Raw genomic sequence first — 17,229 nt, 5'->3', positions numbered from 1 at the left:
TTGTCAGAAATGTTCACTTACAGGGGAATCCCAATTGCTGTTCAGTCCTGAGATGTTCTTTTACACTTGGTTGAATTTAAATAGATTTAAATGGCAATTGCTTTAGTCATCTTTACAGACGAAGATCACTACAGCCAATACATAACTAAGCCCATATTGTCATCATATTTAATATTGCTCATAATAGCTGGTTGAAAACCTACCAAAAACAACTTGTACAAAGCTCTTTGAACATCTATTAGATCATTTCCCTGACCTTCAGTTGACATTTATGTTATATTAATTTCATAATGATATATATTTCTAATATGCATTTGCTATTGGAGCCGAACGTGCAGAAAATAAATTTCAGTCATCCCGTGAAATATTGTCTTTAGTGTGGATCTAATGACTCAAACTTAGAGACAAATTATTTCAGCAGTATGTATCTGCTCCAGACGCATTTGTCAACTCGTTAACCTGAGTCAGAGTTGAAGCAAAGTATCTAGGGGGTCTTCCTGAAGCAGATTTGGGAAATGCAGACACTGAGTATAGTACACTTTGAAGTCATTTACTTAACCTTTAGACGACATCTCCCTTCGGACGTCACAAGATGAGAGGAAGACACTTTCAGTATTCTGGTGTTTCATACAACTCCCTTAGACAGAGAGAAAACCTGTAAGGCAGCAACGCTTTGTCAGAGGGATGAAGAGAGTCCTCAAAAATGTATTAAAAATTGGATCAAATAAATGCTTTTTATTTGCATTTTAATGTACATATTCAAATTCATAATATATAAAGGCATTTTTCATGTGAATTTTAGACACTGCAGGAATGGCAAAGGAAGGCTGAAACCATAAAGGCTTCTCTAGTTCGCAAACTGATAATCATAATTATTATTCAAGTGATGCTACGCCACTATTTATTCATTTATTATGATTCAAATTTCTCTGTCAGCAAAAATAGTTCTATACGTAGTCACAGCAGAACATTTGAAACATCAAGCAAAACACAGTAAAGGTGTTTCATTCCCCAGTGATTCATTTGTAATGGAACAAATCAGCAGAGTGAATAAATGATTTTGCTGGTGAATGAATCAGCATTTTTAATGAATCTTTTGAATGAATGATTCAATGACTAAAAACAGCACCTTGTTTTGTACACCGGCGTTTTTGAATAAATTCAATTGCATAGTTAGACCGGTGAGTTGCAACAAGTTTTTTTAAAAGCGATTCTACATAAAAAATATATAATATTCAGAAAAAATATATATTTAATATCTCAAGTTGCATTTGCACATTGAGCATGCATGGGTGAACGTGTACAAAGTTACAGTCTAATATGTTATTGTTTAAAATTATTTGCATAAATGTTAATATAAACGTTACATGTTAGTATACAAAATCTGCCTTTTAGCTTTTTGCTTCAAATTTTGGTGTGACATATTCTTTTCATCATTGCATATTATGTCATTTTTTTGCTCAGTTTATGCAGAAAAAAATATTATAATTGCCATTTTATTACAAGAAAAAAAGCTTAAATTAATAAATATGAGACATCTAATTACTTCAATGGACCTTTCGCCAAAAGAAAAAAACTACAAAGACAAAACTAAGTGAACACTGAGTTGCGGACAGAAGTGAGTCAATCTTAGAGGTTGCTTTATGTTCATTTATGCTCATAGTGATCATAAGCACAAATGCCTCCAATGAAACATTTGACAGTAATTACGTAGATAGCTGCTAAATTTGATTCATTATTGCAAAAAGTTGGCTGAGGAGTTTTCTTCATTGCGCCATGCGTTGTAAGAGAAGGGACATGTGAGATGGTAAAGTGACAGCATGAGTCAGGATCTCACCTCATCTGGGCACTGGGTGAGAACAAGGCAAGTTCATTCAAACTTCTCTTCCTTTAATGCCCACTCTGTGTAGACAAACTCTGATCCCAGACCTGCTTTCCATCACAAAATTCTCATAATAACCAAAACCACATATGTTCTCCATCAGTAGATGTCAGTGTCTTTGGACCTAATGATGAAAGTGAGACTCGCGCTGACGTTCGACTGCCACTGGTGGAAAGGGATCATCTCACTTTCGACAGTTGCTCATCTTTGATTAATATGCTGAATGTGTCAAGATCATTTTGAAGCACATGGGCCCACAAACCTGAAATAATTAGTGAACTTTCCACCAGGATACATTCAAAACCTGCTAGTGTATTAACACTAGATAAGGCAAAATATAAAATAAAATAAAATAATAAAATAAAACATCGGAACTGAATGTTTGCTGCTGAATCTACAGAGATCATGACTAGCATTGTCTGATTAAACTACAAATGACTCTTATGAGGTGGTTCTTTTTAGTGAATCAGAAAGATACAGCACAAACAGTGTAGTCCAGTTCCCTGATTGAATGACTCCAGTGAACCAGTTTGTTGAATAAAAACATACTGAACATACTGTACCTTTTGCTACATTGACTCTTATGAGGATGCTATTTTTAGTGAATCAAAAACTTACTGAAAAACCAGTGTACTCTAAGCCCCGAATGAATGACTCCTATGAGTCAGTTTTTTGAATCATAAACATACAGGACCAGTGTAGTCTAGCTCCCGAACAAATAACTTGAGTTGGATCATTTTAGTGTATCAAACACTTTGCTAAAGTTATAACCAACTAAACAACTAACAACTGAGTGGTTGTTCATACAACATACTTTTTCATATGTATCTATTATTAATAATAAATAAAAAAATACATTTATTTTTCCCAAATAGCCTCTCTATTCCAAAAGTACTATGAATTCATTGTTAATGGAACCATTATAAAGTTCCATTAACTGAATCAATTCTTTATGAATTCCATCCATGCTAACAACCACTTAGAAGCTCAAAACATATTAGCAACAGCATAGCAACACCCTGGCAACCACCGACAACAAACCCTACTGCTTTGAGACAGAAAACCGTGTCGTTTTTTATAACAATATATGCCTACAGACGCTAAATAGGAGCTTATGAATGGCATCCAAATTCAGTCCAGAGCCGGCTGAGTTGGCCATTCATCTGATCACCTCTCAAGTCATTCATCACACACTCTATCGGATTCATTCTCCAAGTTTTGCTTCATCCAATCACACTTTTTCTTTCCTCTCCCACGCGATTTCATCCAATCTTGACTTCATCAGCCTCCGGCCTAATTCACAATTCCATTCATTAAAGCCACAAAGTAGATAGGAGAGTTGGAGACACAGAAATAGAAAGATAATATCTGACATTCTGACATTACCATTATCTGCCCAGAAAATCTTCATCTTTGAAAGTGTAGAGTGAAAGAGAGGAGTCATTAATAATGTCCTGTCCGCTACCCAAGTTAGTTTTTCTGCATATGTGTGGATTTATCCAGAACTATTCAATCTGAACCTGTTAGTTCCATAATCACCATGACGACAGCACTAACAATCAAAAAGTAGATCCAGGGTCTAAAGGAAGCTCTTCATTGAAAACCTCCAAGCATGTGCTATTAAGTCGAACCCATAAACTTTTATACTGTAACTTTCACATCAACACTCTCATCCTGCCTCAAATGATAAAAGCAACAATTTAGGAATGCTTCAATCATACTCCTACTGTTATGTGTCAGTGTTTGTTGCCAGCTGGGACTGAAGAATGTAGAGTGAAATCATCCTCTATGTGTATAGCAGCTATAAAAACATATAACCCTGGGTGACAAATGTTAGCATGTAACATCCCATTTTATTTGCATGTTTATTGGTTTTATAAACATGAATGGTAAAGACAATCAAACTGACCAGCAGAGATTTGTTATTCTACAAAATTTGATACTACAAAATTATGATTTTCTGACAATAAAATGGCAAGTAAATGAATATATTAATGAATAACCAATCAGTTTTTTACACTACCAGTCAAAAATTTGGAATAATTACATTTTTTAAAATGTTTTTAAAAAACATCCCTTATGCTCAACAAGGCTGTGTTTATTTGATCAAAAGTATTACTATGTTTTACTGCCGTTCTGTGCAGGATTGTGAATTTGTATGTGGAAACATCTAATTCTCCAAAACTGTTCACTAAGCTTACGATTAAATTCCATATTTGAAATCGCCAAAGAAATCTGACAACAACTGTGTCATAAATGTTGTTTCTTCTGCTCAAATGGCGTTAAAAAAACTTATTTTTCAGGCTAGATCAGCCAATGTTCATACTCAGCACATGTCTCAGAATGACTTTATACACCTCTCTGACTTTACCGATTAGTGATTGGCTCTTTCATTCAGAAGGCGGCGCTTTCTGTGATTGAGCAGCAATATTGTACGTTGCATTTTTCCCCATTAAAAATTATACAAGTGACATGTCTTGGGTATTCTGTAGCCTTTGATGATGTCAAGTTGACTGTTACAATATGGCGGACGGCTAACATATTACGGCCCATAGAAACAGTCTCTAATGAGGCATCTACGTTTGTATATATATATATATGGCCTCACAAAGGTGCTGTGAAACACTGATTCTTTTAAAAACGAATTCTGAATACCAAACTAGTTTACTACATTTACTATTTCTGCACTATAAAGATGAGTAGTATGCTATTCTGATTTTGGCAACTTAAGTAGGAAATAGGTCTTTATGAGTGATTTATTTATTAATTTACTCACTAAACAGATTCATTAAAAACCTTTATTCATTTATGAATGCTGCTACTGTGTTTTGCTTGAAAACGCAACATTAAATTCTGCTGTGGCTTCGTTAGGATCTATTAATGTTGGTGGAGCAAAAACAGAAGTAAAGGACCAAGTGCAAAAAGTTGTAATAATCGTTGTAGAGAATAGCGGAATCTTTATGACGAAAACTAAACAGAGGAACAAGGTTTTTTTTTTTTTTTTCGAGCTGATGAACAATTAACAACGCCAGCCAATCAGCAACAGCTCGGCTTTAAAGAGCTCGAGCCTTTAAACCAGCAGACAAAACTGCAGTGCACGCTTATCTTATGACAAACAACGTTATCATGTCTTGGTGTGAACACTAATATACTTACCATTTGATTCGAGCTGTGAATGGAGCTTAACCTCAGCTAAAATGTAAGTACTTGATATTAACATCTTGTTTGTATATAAAGCTTCCTGTTGCATATATGTTTCTCCAATATATAGCAAACATTGGAAACTCAGCTCTAGTTTTAGACAGAAGATTCAAATTTATATTTCTTGACAAAAGAATTTGTTATCATAAGCTCAGTATAAAAACAATACAAGTTCATGTACTTTCCCCACTATGATTTTAAAGCAAACACGTGTACATGTGCATCGCTGCATGTGCATGTTTTGATATCAGTAAGTAATGTGCTGAATTGGGGCTTCCCCCATGTCATTAAAGCGCTATCACAGCTGATCCAGCCAAACCACTCTTTCACTCGCACATTACCTCCTGCACGCATACACACTAGGATCGAATAAACACACATTACATTATATAGAAACAACAACAGAATTCAGGCCCAAAACAACCAACAATGACAATGATGTGATCTTTCATATTGCAATCAGTTTAGCTGTTTTGATGATGCTAATGTTTGAGCATATGAGGTGATGAATGAGATCAGACCAGCTAGTGACATCACCGAGATTCTGTTGAAAGAGACCACGAGTGACTAACACGGCAGCCTTTGATGATGATTTTCATAATTGTTGGCATAATTTACACCGCTCAATGTCCAAGTACTGTCCGTGTTCAAAGTGGTCCTAAGTGCCAGGTTATATAAATGAAATTTATCCTCCTTATTTTGCTGCGTGGAAGCTATTTTCCTTGAAAGTGCAACACTTGCGATCATTAGCCACCATAAAAATGAGAAGAATAACAAAGTGCAGTAAATGGTAAAACTATTTGGTGCATAAACCAATGTGGTTATGATTGTGACAATGAATGAAAATAATATGATAACAAGTAACAGTTTGCGATATCACACAGCATATCTGTTTTTATTTGATGCTTGCTTCCACCATGGGGATAAAAGTTCCCTGAATTTTTAGTTTATGTATCGCAGTTCTGTTTTCACCACAAAATAAAAAGTAAAAAAGGTAAATGCAATTTTTCATCTCTCAGTTCTGTCTTTTTCTCACAATTGCAATTTTGACAATTTGTTCCCCATAATTCTGAGAGAGAGAAAAAAAAGTAATTATGAACTCAGAACTGTGAGATACAAACACATAATTGGCAGATATGAACATATAAATTCATTTAAATTCACAATTCAAAATTCATGGGAAAAAAAAGTAATGAGATATAAACTCACAAAAGTTTCAGTTGTGAAATAACTTTTGGTATTTTTTTATATTGTGGTGGAAAAAAAACTGTATTTATAATAAAGTCGGAATTGCAAGAAAGTAAGTGAGGGTTCTGAATTTTGACTTTATTCCTCTGAAATCTGTCTAAAAAATCCCACTGCTCCAGGTGTGTGTGTTCATAGTGTGTGTGTGCTCGCTGCTGTGTGTGTGCACTTTGGATGGGTTAAATGCAGAGCACGTATTCTGAGTAGGTCACCATACTTAGCTGTATGTCACTCACAAAAAATCCAAGTTTACTGTATGTCTAAATTCTCTTTTCTTTCTCATGACTGTTAGGAAAAAAGTAAAAATAAAAATAAAAAACACTTTGCAATTTCTTTTCAAAGTTCCATATTAAATATTTTTTTATTTGTACAGGCAAGTTGGAAGTGAATGAAACTGAAAGCAATGCACATTCAAGTCACAAATGGCTGCACCCATTCGTAAGTTAAAAATAAGGTGGATGCAGCTATTTGTTTGAGATTTGCTTTTTATCAAGTGTTTGGTCAGTCTGGCTGATACTGTGAGCCATGAAATCAGAAATATCTGTCAGTATTATCAGTAATAATATTTTCATTAATAATAATTCACCAGGACATCACCCGTCAGTTGTCTGTATACTACTCATCAAACCATTATAAGGGTCAAATAAGGGCCAAAATAAGTTTAGGCCTTGTTACATAAAAAATGCTTGTTGAAATAATAAACACTATTAAATTAATAGAGAAATACTCAAGTGGCGATCTGAAACAAAACCTTTCATTTTGTTTTTGTAAAGTAATTGGTTTGTTTGACCCAGGCGAGAACTCAATTCAATATAACTATCTCTTTTTCTTTGCTGCATGACACATGTTAAAAACTGCAGCCTCCTCGTATCATCCTTTCTCTCTCTTTCTCTGTACATTAGAATAGTCTCTGACTGATTTAAGTTGGCTGTTATGCCCTTACCTGTGTCATCATGTCTTTTTGAAGCGATTCCCATTTGCCTTGTAGCTGAGAAACGTCGTCAAACACAGATAGCCCTTCAGGAAGAATCTCTGAGACAAACAAGGGTAGCCACGTCTAATGGGATTTCTGATAGTCAGAGACCCTGAAAGGCCCTAAAAATATCATAGACATGTTGAGTTTTCTGTGGGGAAGTCGTTGCCTAATGGCCTAATGGTCTCTCCACCTTCAATACCACGACTTAGGTGCCCTTGAGCAAGGCATCGAACCCCCAACTGCTCCCCGGGCGCCGCAGCATAAATGGCTGCCCACTGCTCCGGGTGTGTGCTCACAGTGTGTGTGTGTGTTCACTGCTCTGTGTGTGTGCATTTCGGATGGGTTAAATGCAGAGCACAAATTCTGAGTATGGGTCACCATACTTGGTTGAATGTCACTTCACTTATCACTCACTTTTCCCCCACCTTTATTTAGCTAAACATCAGAAAGAAATGTAACATTACCAGACAAAAGTTGTTGTAATTGAGACCTTATCCATGAAAGTCTCTTAAGCTCACCAAGGCTGCAATCATTAGATCAAAAACACAGCACAAATACAGAAATATTATTACATTAAAAAAAGTGTTTTTCTATTGTAATATATTTAAAAATGTCATTCATTTGTGTGATATATATATATATATATATATATATATATATATATATATATATATATATATATATATATATATATATTATATTTATATTATCAGTATATATACACTTTCAAATCAGCATATGATTTCTTAAGGATCATGTGACTCTGACAATTCATCTTTGTATCACAGGAATAAATTACATTTTAAAATGTATTAAAATAGAAAACAGTTATTTTAAATTGTAATAATATTTCACAATATTAATATTTTTTACTGTATTTTTAATCACATGAATGCAGCTTTGGTGAGCATGAGAGACTTCTTTCAAAAACATCTTCCCAAAAAATCTGAATTTGACCAAATGTTTGACTAGCAATGTAAATAGTAGGCATATTTTTGCTTGTGCTATTTTACCATAAAACATCTGGATGAATATTAGCTAATTGATTGTATAATAAAATATATATATATTTATGGACAATGTAAACTAGCTCAAGACTCTTATCTCTTGTGAAGGTCTTTCAGTTGAGCAGTATTGATTTGTCCCATATCATTCATTCAGTGACTCACTAATCTTAAATTACTGCTGACCACTCGCTGCTCTTATGTACTGACTTCTCTGAACAGTTGATGATGTTATTAAGAACGCTCATGTGCTGATGACATCATATGCTGTCATATCACAAGCAAGTAATTTTATAGTATGAGTTCATACAAACACTCCTTAAGGAGGGCATTATAAATAAAGGTACTACAAATAAAGACTGCAAAAATGGATTTGCTGCTTTGTGTCAAGCATTTGTTTGTTTGTAATATTCATCATTCATCATTGCAGCACATTTAAATGCCTTTTTTCCCCAGTTCAGTACATATCACTGGAACAGACATTAAGAAAAATTCCTGTGATTGAACACTATAGCTAACATGTTTTGTTACAGATGTAGGTATGAATAAATGAAGGAAGTAGATGCAGGATAGATTCATACATAAAAACATGCCAGTGTTTTAGACTATGGATGGACGAAGCAGTCCCTTCCAACCCGAGCATACAACACACAATGATTAGTGAGGGTTTTAAGATTTGTTATAAACTTTAGTGCACCATGATAAACAGTGTCTAAAGCATATAAACAATGAGAAGATGCGTGCATTTAACATCACCATATTACACACAATAAAGTGGTGGCAACAAGCCTCTTTTTATCCTCAAAAGAAAGGCAGGATTTAATTCAAAATAGAAATCCAATCTCACTTTCAATCTTTTAGCCAGTTGCTGAGCACGAGGGGCAAAAGAGACAGCGTCATCAATTAAAATCCTGAGATACCTATATTGAGATACAAACTCAATCTCTGAACCTTGGGAAGTAATATTAGAAAAAAGATTATAAGGTATTGATTTGGATTTAAATTAATTTTGTTACACGAACTTTGATTTTTTAGCATTTAAAACTAGTTTTAGTTCAAATTATTTATGCTGAACAATATTAAAAACAAACTGTAACTGAGAGAGACCCAGACTGGGTGTGGATGCTGAACTATACTAACTGTATAATTTAGCATATAGTAGTGTAAGCTTTAATTCTGAACATTTTGATTAATATTATATATATATACATATGTGTGTGTGTGTGTGTGTGTGTGTGTGTGTGTGTGTGTGTGTGCGCGTGCGCGCGCATCTCAATAAATTACAATGTCATGGAAAAGTTCATTTATTTCAGTAATTCAACTCAAATTGTGAAACTTGTGTATTAAATAAATTCAATGCACACAGTCTGAAGTAGTTTAATTGTGATGATTTTGTCACACTTTTAACAAGACCCACAAATTCACCAATCTCAATAAATTAGAATGCTTCATAAGTAAAAAAAAATGTTTAGTGAGTTGTTGTCCTTCTGGAAAGTATGTTCATTTAAGGTACATGTACTCAACACTTGGTAGGGGCTCCTTTTGCTTTAATTACTGCCTCAATTCGGCGAGGCATGGAGGTGATCAGTTTGTGGCACTGCTGAGGTGGTGTAGAAGCCCAGCTTTCTTTGACAGTGGCCTTCAGCTCATCTGCATTTTTTGGTCTTGTTTCTCATTTTCCTCTTGACAGTATGCCATAAATGACATTGCACCCCAAATCATCACAGACTGTGGAAACTTAACACTGGACTTCAAGCAACTTGGGCTATGAGCTTCTCCACCCTTCCTCCAGACTCTAGGAACTTGGTTTCCAAATTAAATACAAAACTTGCTCTCATTTGAAAAGAGGACTTTGTACCACTGGCAACAGTCCAGTTCTTCTTCTCCCTAGCCCAGATAAGACGACTCTGATGTTGTCTGTGGTTCAGCAAATTCCTTGACACATCTGTGTGTGGTGTCTCTTGATGCCTTGACCCCAGCCTCAGTCTATTCCTTGTGAAGTTCACTAAAATTCTTGAATCAATTTTGCTTGACAATCCTCATAAGGCTGCGGTTCTCTCGGTTGGTTGTGCATATTTATTTTCCACACAACTTTCCACACAACTGTTAACATGCTTGGATACAGCACTTTGTGAATAGCCAGCTTCTTTGGCAATGAATATTTGTGGCTTACCCTCCTTGTGAAGGGTGTCAATGATTGTCTTCTGGACAACTGTCAGATCGTCTTCCCCATGAATGTGTAACCAAGTGAACCAAATCAAGAGACCATTTTGAAGGCTCAGGAAACCTTTGCAGGTGTTTTGAGTTGATTAGCTGATTGGTATGCCACCCTCTTCTAATTTGTTGAGATGTGGGTTTTTGTTAAAGCTGCGGTAGGTAACTTTTGACGCTCTAGCGGTTAATAAACAGAACTGCTTGCATCTTGCGGAAGAACATCTTAGCTGGAACTACTTCTCTCTGTTTATGTCTATGAAGAATCACAAAGGTACTGGATTACTCCGCCGCGGTACCCCTGAAGCAATCTAAAATAGTCCGAATATAAACACTTATTATAGGTATACCCTAGTGATTCAGGACAAGCTAAAAACACGGTTTGGAAAATGGATTCATGGTGTACTCACTTATTATATACATTTTTCTACATTTTGAACACAAACAAAGTTACGGACCGCATTTCTGATTGGTTGTTTCTTACCGGTAGCAGATGAATTTCTGCAAATGGCAATAGGACCACTGAGAGGAGCCAGAGGAGCTTGATTTTTTTCACAGATTATCTGTCTCATATTCTACTGTCAGGACATAATGACAGGTTTAACAAATATGTGTAAAAATATATTTTATAAAGGTTACCTACTGCAGCTTTAAATGTGAGCCAACATCAGAATTAAAAGAACCAAATACTTAAACTACTTCAGTCTGTGTGCACTGAATTTATAGTCATTAAACCAACCAATAGCATTTCATAGTCATTAAACCAACCAATAGCATTTCATGTTATCAACAGATTCAACAAAATAATTGAGTACCTTTAAGGCTGTTGTAATTGTGCTATGTTGTTTTATAAAACCAGATTGAAAATCAGACAGGATATTATTAACAGAAAGAAAGTCCTTCAATTAATCGTTAACAGATGTTTCAAGGGCTTTGGCCAGGACAGACAGTTTGGAAATTCAGCCGGTAATTATTTGGGAGTGTAGAGCTTGCTTTTAAACACGTGAAAAATAAAAGCTGATTTCCATATAAGTGGAATTTCACTGAAGTCAAGAGAAAGTTAAAAAACATAAGTCAGAGGCAATAAAATCAGTTGCTAGATTTCAAAAGTAAGGTTCCAATTTAACAGGACATGCCCATTTTGAAGCATCTAAAGATTTAAGGACTTTGCACACCTCAGAGATTACATTTAGTGAAAAGTTGAATAATTGACTAGACACGAAACTCTAACTGACAGACAGGTTTACATGAGCACCATTAATTGAATCAAACAAAAAGCAGAAGCTATGAAGTGTTAATTTAAACAATTTTTATTTTATCAATGAGAGCCCTTCATAATACATGATGGAAGTTATATACATTTATTATTTTCAGTTAATGATTTAACAGTTTTCCAAACTGTTGATGAATTGTTAAGATTGTTTGATGTTTGTATGAGGAAATGCTCAGCTTTAGCTTTTCTGACTGCAACCGTGCATGCGTTGCGCAGTTGTCTGAAATCAAGCCAATCTGAATTTAAATAATTTTTTTCCTAGCTTTTGTCCATGCCAGATTGCGCTCGTGAAGCATATTTGATAAGAGAAGAGAAAACCATGCATTATTCCGACCCTTTACCCTGTGCCTTTTTAAGGGGACAGGATTGTTCACTAAAGCAGAAAAACTAACATAAAAGACTCCAAATTATTCAAATTGAACCTTTGTTTTGAGAAATATTTTAGTCACGCTTGGTTATGATGCGTGGTTTGGTTTTAGGCATTTTTGTTTCTAACCGTTGTGAAGACAGTGGTCACTGATGTCATTAACAAATATGGATTTAACAATTGTTAAAATTGGACATTTTGGATTTGGTCTAGTGGGACTGTCAACAATCTGAAAAAGATTCAACGCATTGCAGTAGATTGTAAATTCATCAGTTGGTGAATGCAACAAATTCCAATTTAAGTCACCAAGAACTACCAATTTTTAATTAAGATCTGAAAAGAGCTGGAATAAAGAAGGGGGTGCACTACTATAAGCAGATGGTGTCTTATAGCATCCTACAACCGTTATGCTGAGATATTTAGATATCAAGATTGAGAGCTGAAAATATAAATTGTTACTCACCGATTTAGAAAGAAATACTTTAACATGAATCCTTTATATATACCACTTTATATATATATATATATATATATATATATATATATATATATATATATATATATATATATATATATATATATATATATATATATATATATTATTAATGCTCGTATAACATTTACCCCAGTTCCTGAACCACTGTTTTATTTTTCAACCCTGGTTGCATATTAATTAAAGATCTTGTTTTGTTTTTGCATAAACGCAGCCTGCTTCTGTCATAACATTAAAGCAACGTTCAATGAAGATGTTGCACAAAACCTGTGATCATTTCAGTCATTACTGAAATGCAGATTGGCTAACCAGACAGATGGGGAGCTACTGAAAACATGAACAGCTTAGACTTATTGTTTGATGGCATAGAGAAATATGGATTTACAACCATATTAAATGATTGAATGATGTGAGTTATTTTCAGCGTGTGTTCACTAGATTACCTCATATGGTCTTGATAACGTCTTGACAGTGAAAATGATTTAGACATCTCTATATCCACAAAAGGCTCAGGTCTGAAGAAATAAGAGCAGATAAAGCTTAAACAATCAGACAGTGGGGTTTTAACACTTACTATATTACACACTCAAATCCTCGGCTAGACGTTTTCCTCAAAGTCCTCAAAGTCATAGCTAATTAATTGCTTGTTTGAATGAAAAATCCAAAAATAATTTGTTTTATATCAAGAACACTTTTTTCAAATTTTACAACAGTTTTTCAAAATGTTGATGCTAAAGACCCTCAAATAAGATTGATACCTGGGAGGGATCCCCTTGTTAAAATATAAATGCATCTATATATCTGAATGGATCAAGATTAAATTATACTGCATGGAACAGATTTGGAGAAATGAAGCGTTACTGTACATCGCTTGCTCACCAGTGGATCATCTGCAGTGAATGGGTGCAGACTGAATTGGACTGTTGTCACTTGTAAACGGTGCTTGATTTCTATCCTGATTCAGATGAGACAACTTTTTTAATGAAGAAAGCAATATAATAGTAGAGAACTCATATTATGGCCAGAAGCAAAGATTTAAAGTTAAATGCCTTAAATATGATTTTTTTTTTCTTACAAACACAAATAAGTTTACAACACAAAACATTAATTGATGGACTGGTGTTGTGGGGGTTACTTGTGTATTATTGTGATGTTTTTATCAGCTGTTTGGACGGCACCCATTCACTGCAGAGGATGTAATGCTACATTTCTCCAAATTTGTTCTGATGATGAAACTAACTCATCTACATTTTGGAACACCTAAGAGTGAGTAGATTTTTAGCCAAAATTGCTACATTATTCCTTTTCTAAATTAAAAAACTGTATTAAATGACTGTATTTTTATTTCATTTTTTTGTCTAGTCGTAATGTTAAATTTATACACATATTTGTTTTTTTGTTATTTAGTTTTCTTTAACCATGATGTTGGCACCTGTTGCTGCTCAGCACATCTGTCAATCCCTCTCCTTTTTTCTCTCATTTAATTTTTCTGGACTTTTTTGTCTCTCTTTTAGAATACTTCTGTAGCGTAGGATGATAATCTGTTATAATGACAGCATGCTTTGCTCTTCGGGTTGAATGAAGACCCATCTTGTCTTACTTGTTTGAACAACATAAGTGTGTACATGTGCATCCGCGTGTATTGTTGCACAGAAGCAGTGTCATTAGCGTCCCTTCTTAAGCCTTTAAAGTGCAAATGGAGACACCCACTAAAGTGTTCTCCTCAAAGATATCACACACGCAGTCAGCCTACACACAATACCGTCCCGTCAGAGAGAATCCTCCGCCATCTCTAATTATGCTTTCTGGGGGCTGGAAGACACTCTGCCCTTTAACATGATGCAGGGCAGAGAAAGAGATGGTATAGGGAGGCGTAGGAGAGAAGGTCAAGCCATAGGTCATCGAGTGGCCAGATTTTTGGGAAAAGACAGACATACCCACCTTCTACCCTCCCATCTGCTCGAAAGCAGAGGATACTTCACACACCCATGTCAACCGCATGTCTTCCTGATAAAAACAACATTGGAATGATCTTCACTGGCTTGAGGAGACAAAACAGAGAAAAACAAGTTGTAGATATCTGTTTGGCTCTGGAATGTTCTGTTTCATCCTCCCTGATAGAAAATAAATCCTTTTATAGCCTCTCCCAAAGTTAAGAAGGTCTAAATAAAGTTTAGGCATAAAAGGCAGACATTACTGGCCCCCCAAAATCCATTTTGCAGTGTTTTCTTTTCATTTTTGTCACATACACTACCCTTCAAAAGTTTGGGGTCTGTAAGATTTTTGGTTAGATGGCAAGAAGACTGCATTCATATGTTGAAACAGTTGTGCTGGGCAATTTTATTTGTGGAAACCATGATTCTTTTTTGATGAATAAAAAGTTCAAAAGAAAAGCATTTATTAGAAATATAAATCTTTTGTAACATTATACATTTCTTGACCATCACTTTTGATCAATTTTATGGATCCAAGCTGAATAAAATGATACAGTTCTTAAAAAAAAAAAAAAAAAAAAAAAAAAAAAAAAAAACCTTTTAACGGTTCCTGGCATACATGAATCATACCTTTTTATATCCACTCGTGCAATCCATTATTTTTCATATCAGATTTAATATTTATATTTTTAATATGTAAAAGTCCTGTATCATGCATACCTCATTCCATATATTCATTCTTCTTAGCACATCCCTACATGTATTATTGTATCATAATATTCTCTCTATTTTTTTTGTATTGTACATGCAAGACTAAATACTACCGTTCAATAAATTGATCATTAATATATTTTTTAAATAAATTAAAACTTTCATTCAACAAGCAAGCTTTAAATTGATCAAAAGTGACAGTACAGGCATATATAACATCGGGGGAATAAAACTATTTCAAATAAATGCTTTTTTCCCACAAAAACATTAAACACTGATAACAATAAGAAATGTTTATTACTGTGTATTAAATGTGAAGTGACTCATGTTTTCTTCAGAAAATGTAAAGCTCTAGCTGTTGTGACCCAGCATGTATTGTTTGATGGTGTCATGACATTACAATGCACTTCACAGAAACAATTCAATTAAATAAAACGTTGACTTGATACAATTACTGCTGCAAACAAACTGTCTGCCTTATCTGTAATATCTCTATGTAATGGCTAATCTCCTTTCCTTGTAATGTAACTATATCCATTCATACATCCATCTATCCATTTTTTAGTCATCAGCCTCAGAATGAAAAGAAATTCCTGCTTTCTGGAAGATCAGGGCGTATTTGTAATCACTGTCATCATTTCCTATAAGTCAACATATCCCTTACATTACGATAAGTGCTGTGCGGCAGCGCAGTTCCTGTTAGTACCATGGTACTTCCTTGATTATTAGTGAAGATCAGATATTCTGTAGCCAGGCATCAGAAACCTCGACATAAACGCTGCCAGTCAAACCAATATTACGCAACAATGGTGTTTGTGATGCTTTCTAGGAAATCATTAATAGGTTTCTGACGTCTAGACCGCACGTGTGTCTAAGTGTGTGTGTGCCATCTCCGGTTTCTCTGGAAGAATCGCACTAACATGATGGGAAAACATAGCACATGGGTCACGTGATTGGGCAGAAGTGTGATGCAGTCAACGTCAGAGGTGCTGGGAAAAGCATAAGACCTCTGATTAGCTCTTATAGGACCTCCTTGACAAGCAGCACCACTGCTCTTCTGAGCTGATAGACTTCAGCTGAACCATCCCAGAAGCCATCGATAGCAGTGATACGTTTACAGTAAACCATAAGGCATAAAGACAGAAACTTATTTTTGTCGCGCTTGCTGTAAACATTTACATGCATCTGACCATTTGAACAATTCACTGTACTCAATTTTATTCTTAGACACTCACCAGAAAGGTATTTAAATCAGTGCTGAACGTTTTAAAACACTTGAGTACGGTGTTGTTTATGTGACACATTTACATCACAGCCATGATTACTTGCTAAGTCTGAGGCACAAGGGAAATTTCCTGCTGAAAAAAATAGCTTAAGCTTAAGCTGGTTTGCATGTTAGTTTCCGTACTAGTTTATTGGCTGGTTTTAAAGTGGTTTAGGTACTTTAGAGCTGGTCGGGGTCAGATAAACCTGTTAAGACCAGCAAAATAGGTTGAGCTGGCTTGGGCTAGTAATACATTAGGATAGCGTTTCTCACACTGGGGGTCGAGAGTTAATGAAAAGCTAATCAATTAAAGAATAAAAAAGTATGAAATAAAATGTGTATATAATTTAGAAATTAAAACTAATAAAAAGGATTAAATAATATATTTGCTTACCTGCATGTCCTGTGACCAAAAACCGTCACTAACCATTAACATGTGAATGTTCATGTTCATTAGCTAAAAGGTGGATATGAACAGAACCACAAATCTTCTAATAAAAAATATCTAATAAAGTATTACAGATGAACGCTTTTTAACTTAAATGTTCCTGATCCACCAGTGAGCATGTGGCACTGAATGTGGCATTAATGTTACACAATTTATCCAGAATTTGAACTTTTTTCTGTCACCTTGGAGAGGCTGAGAAAAAGCATGAAGTTGAAGGAAA

The sequence above is a fragment of the Carassius gibelio genome, chromosome A23 (genome assembly GCF_023724105.1).
Source record: "Carassius gibelio isolate Cgi1373 ecotype wild population from Czech Republic chromosome A23, carGib1.2-hapl.c, whole genome shotgun sequence".
Classification (NCBI taxonomy): domain Eukaryota; kingdom Metazoa; phylum Chordata; class Actinopteri; order Cypriniformes; family Cyprinidae; genus Carassius; species Carassius gibelio.
Note: the sequence above shows the minus strand (reverse complement) of the source record.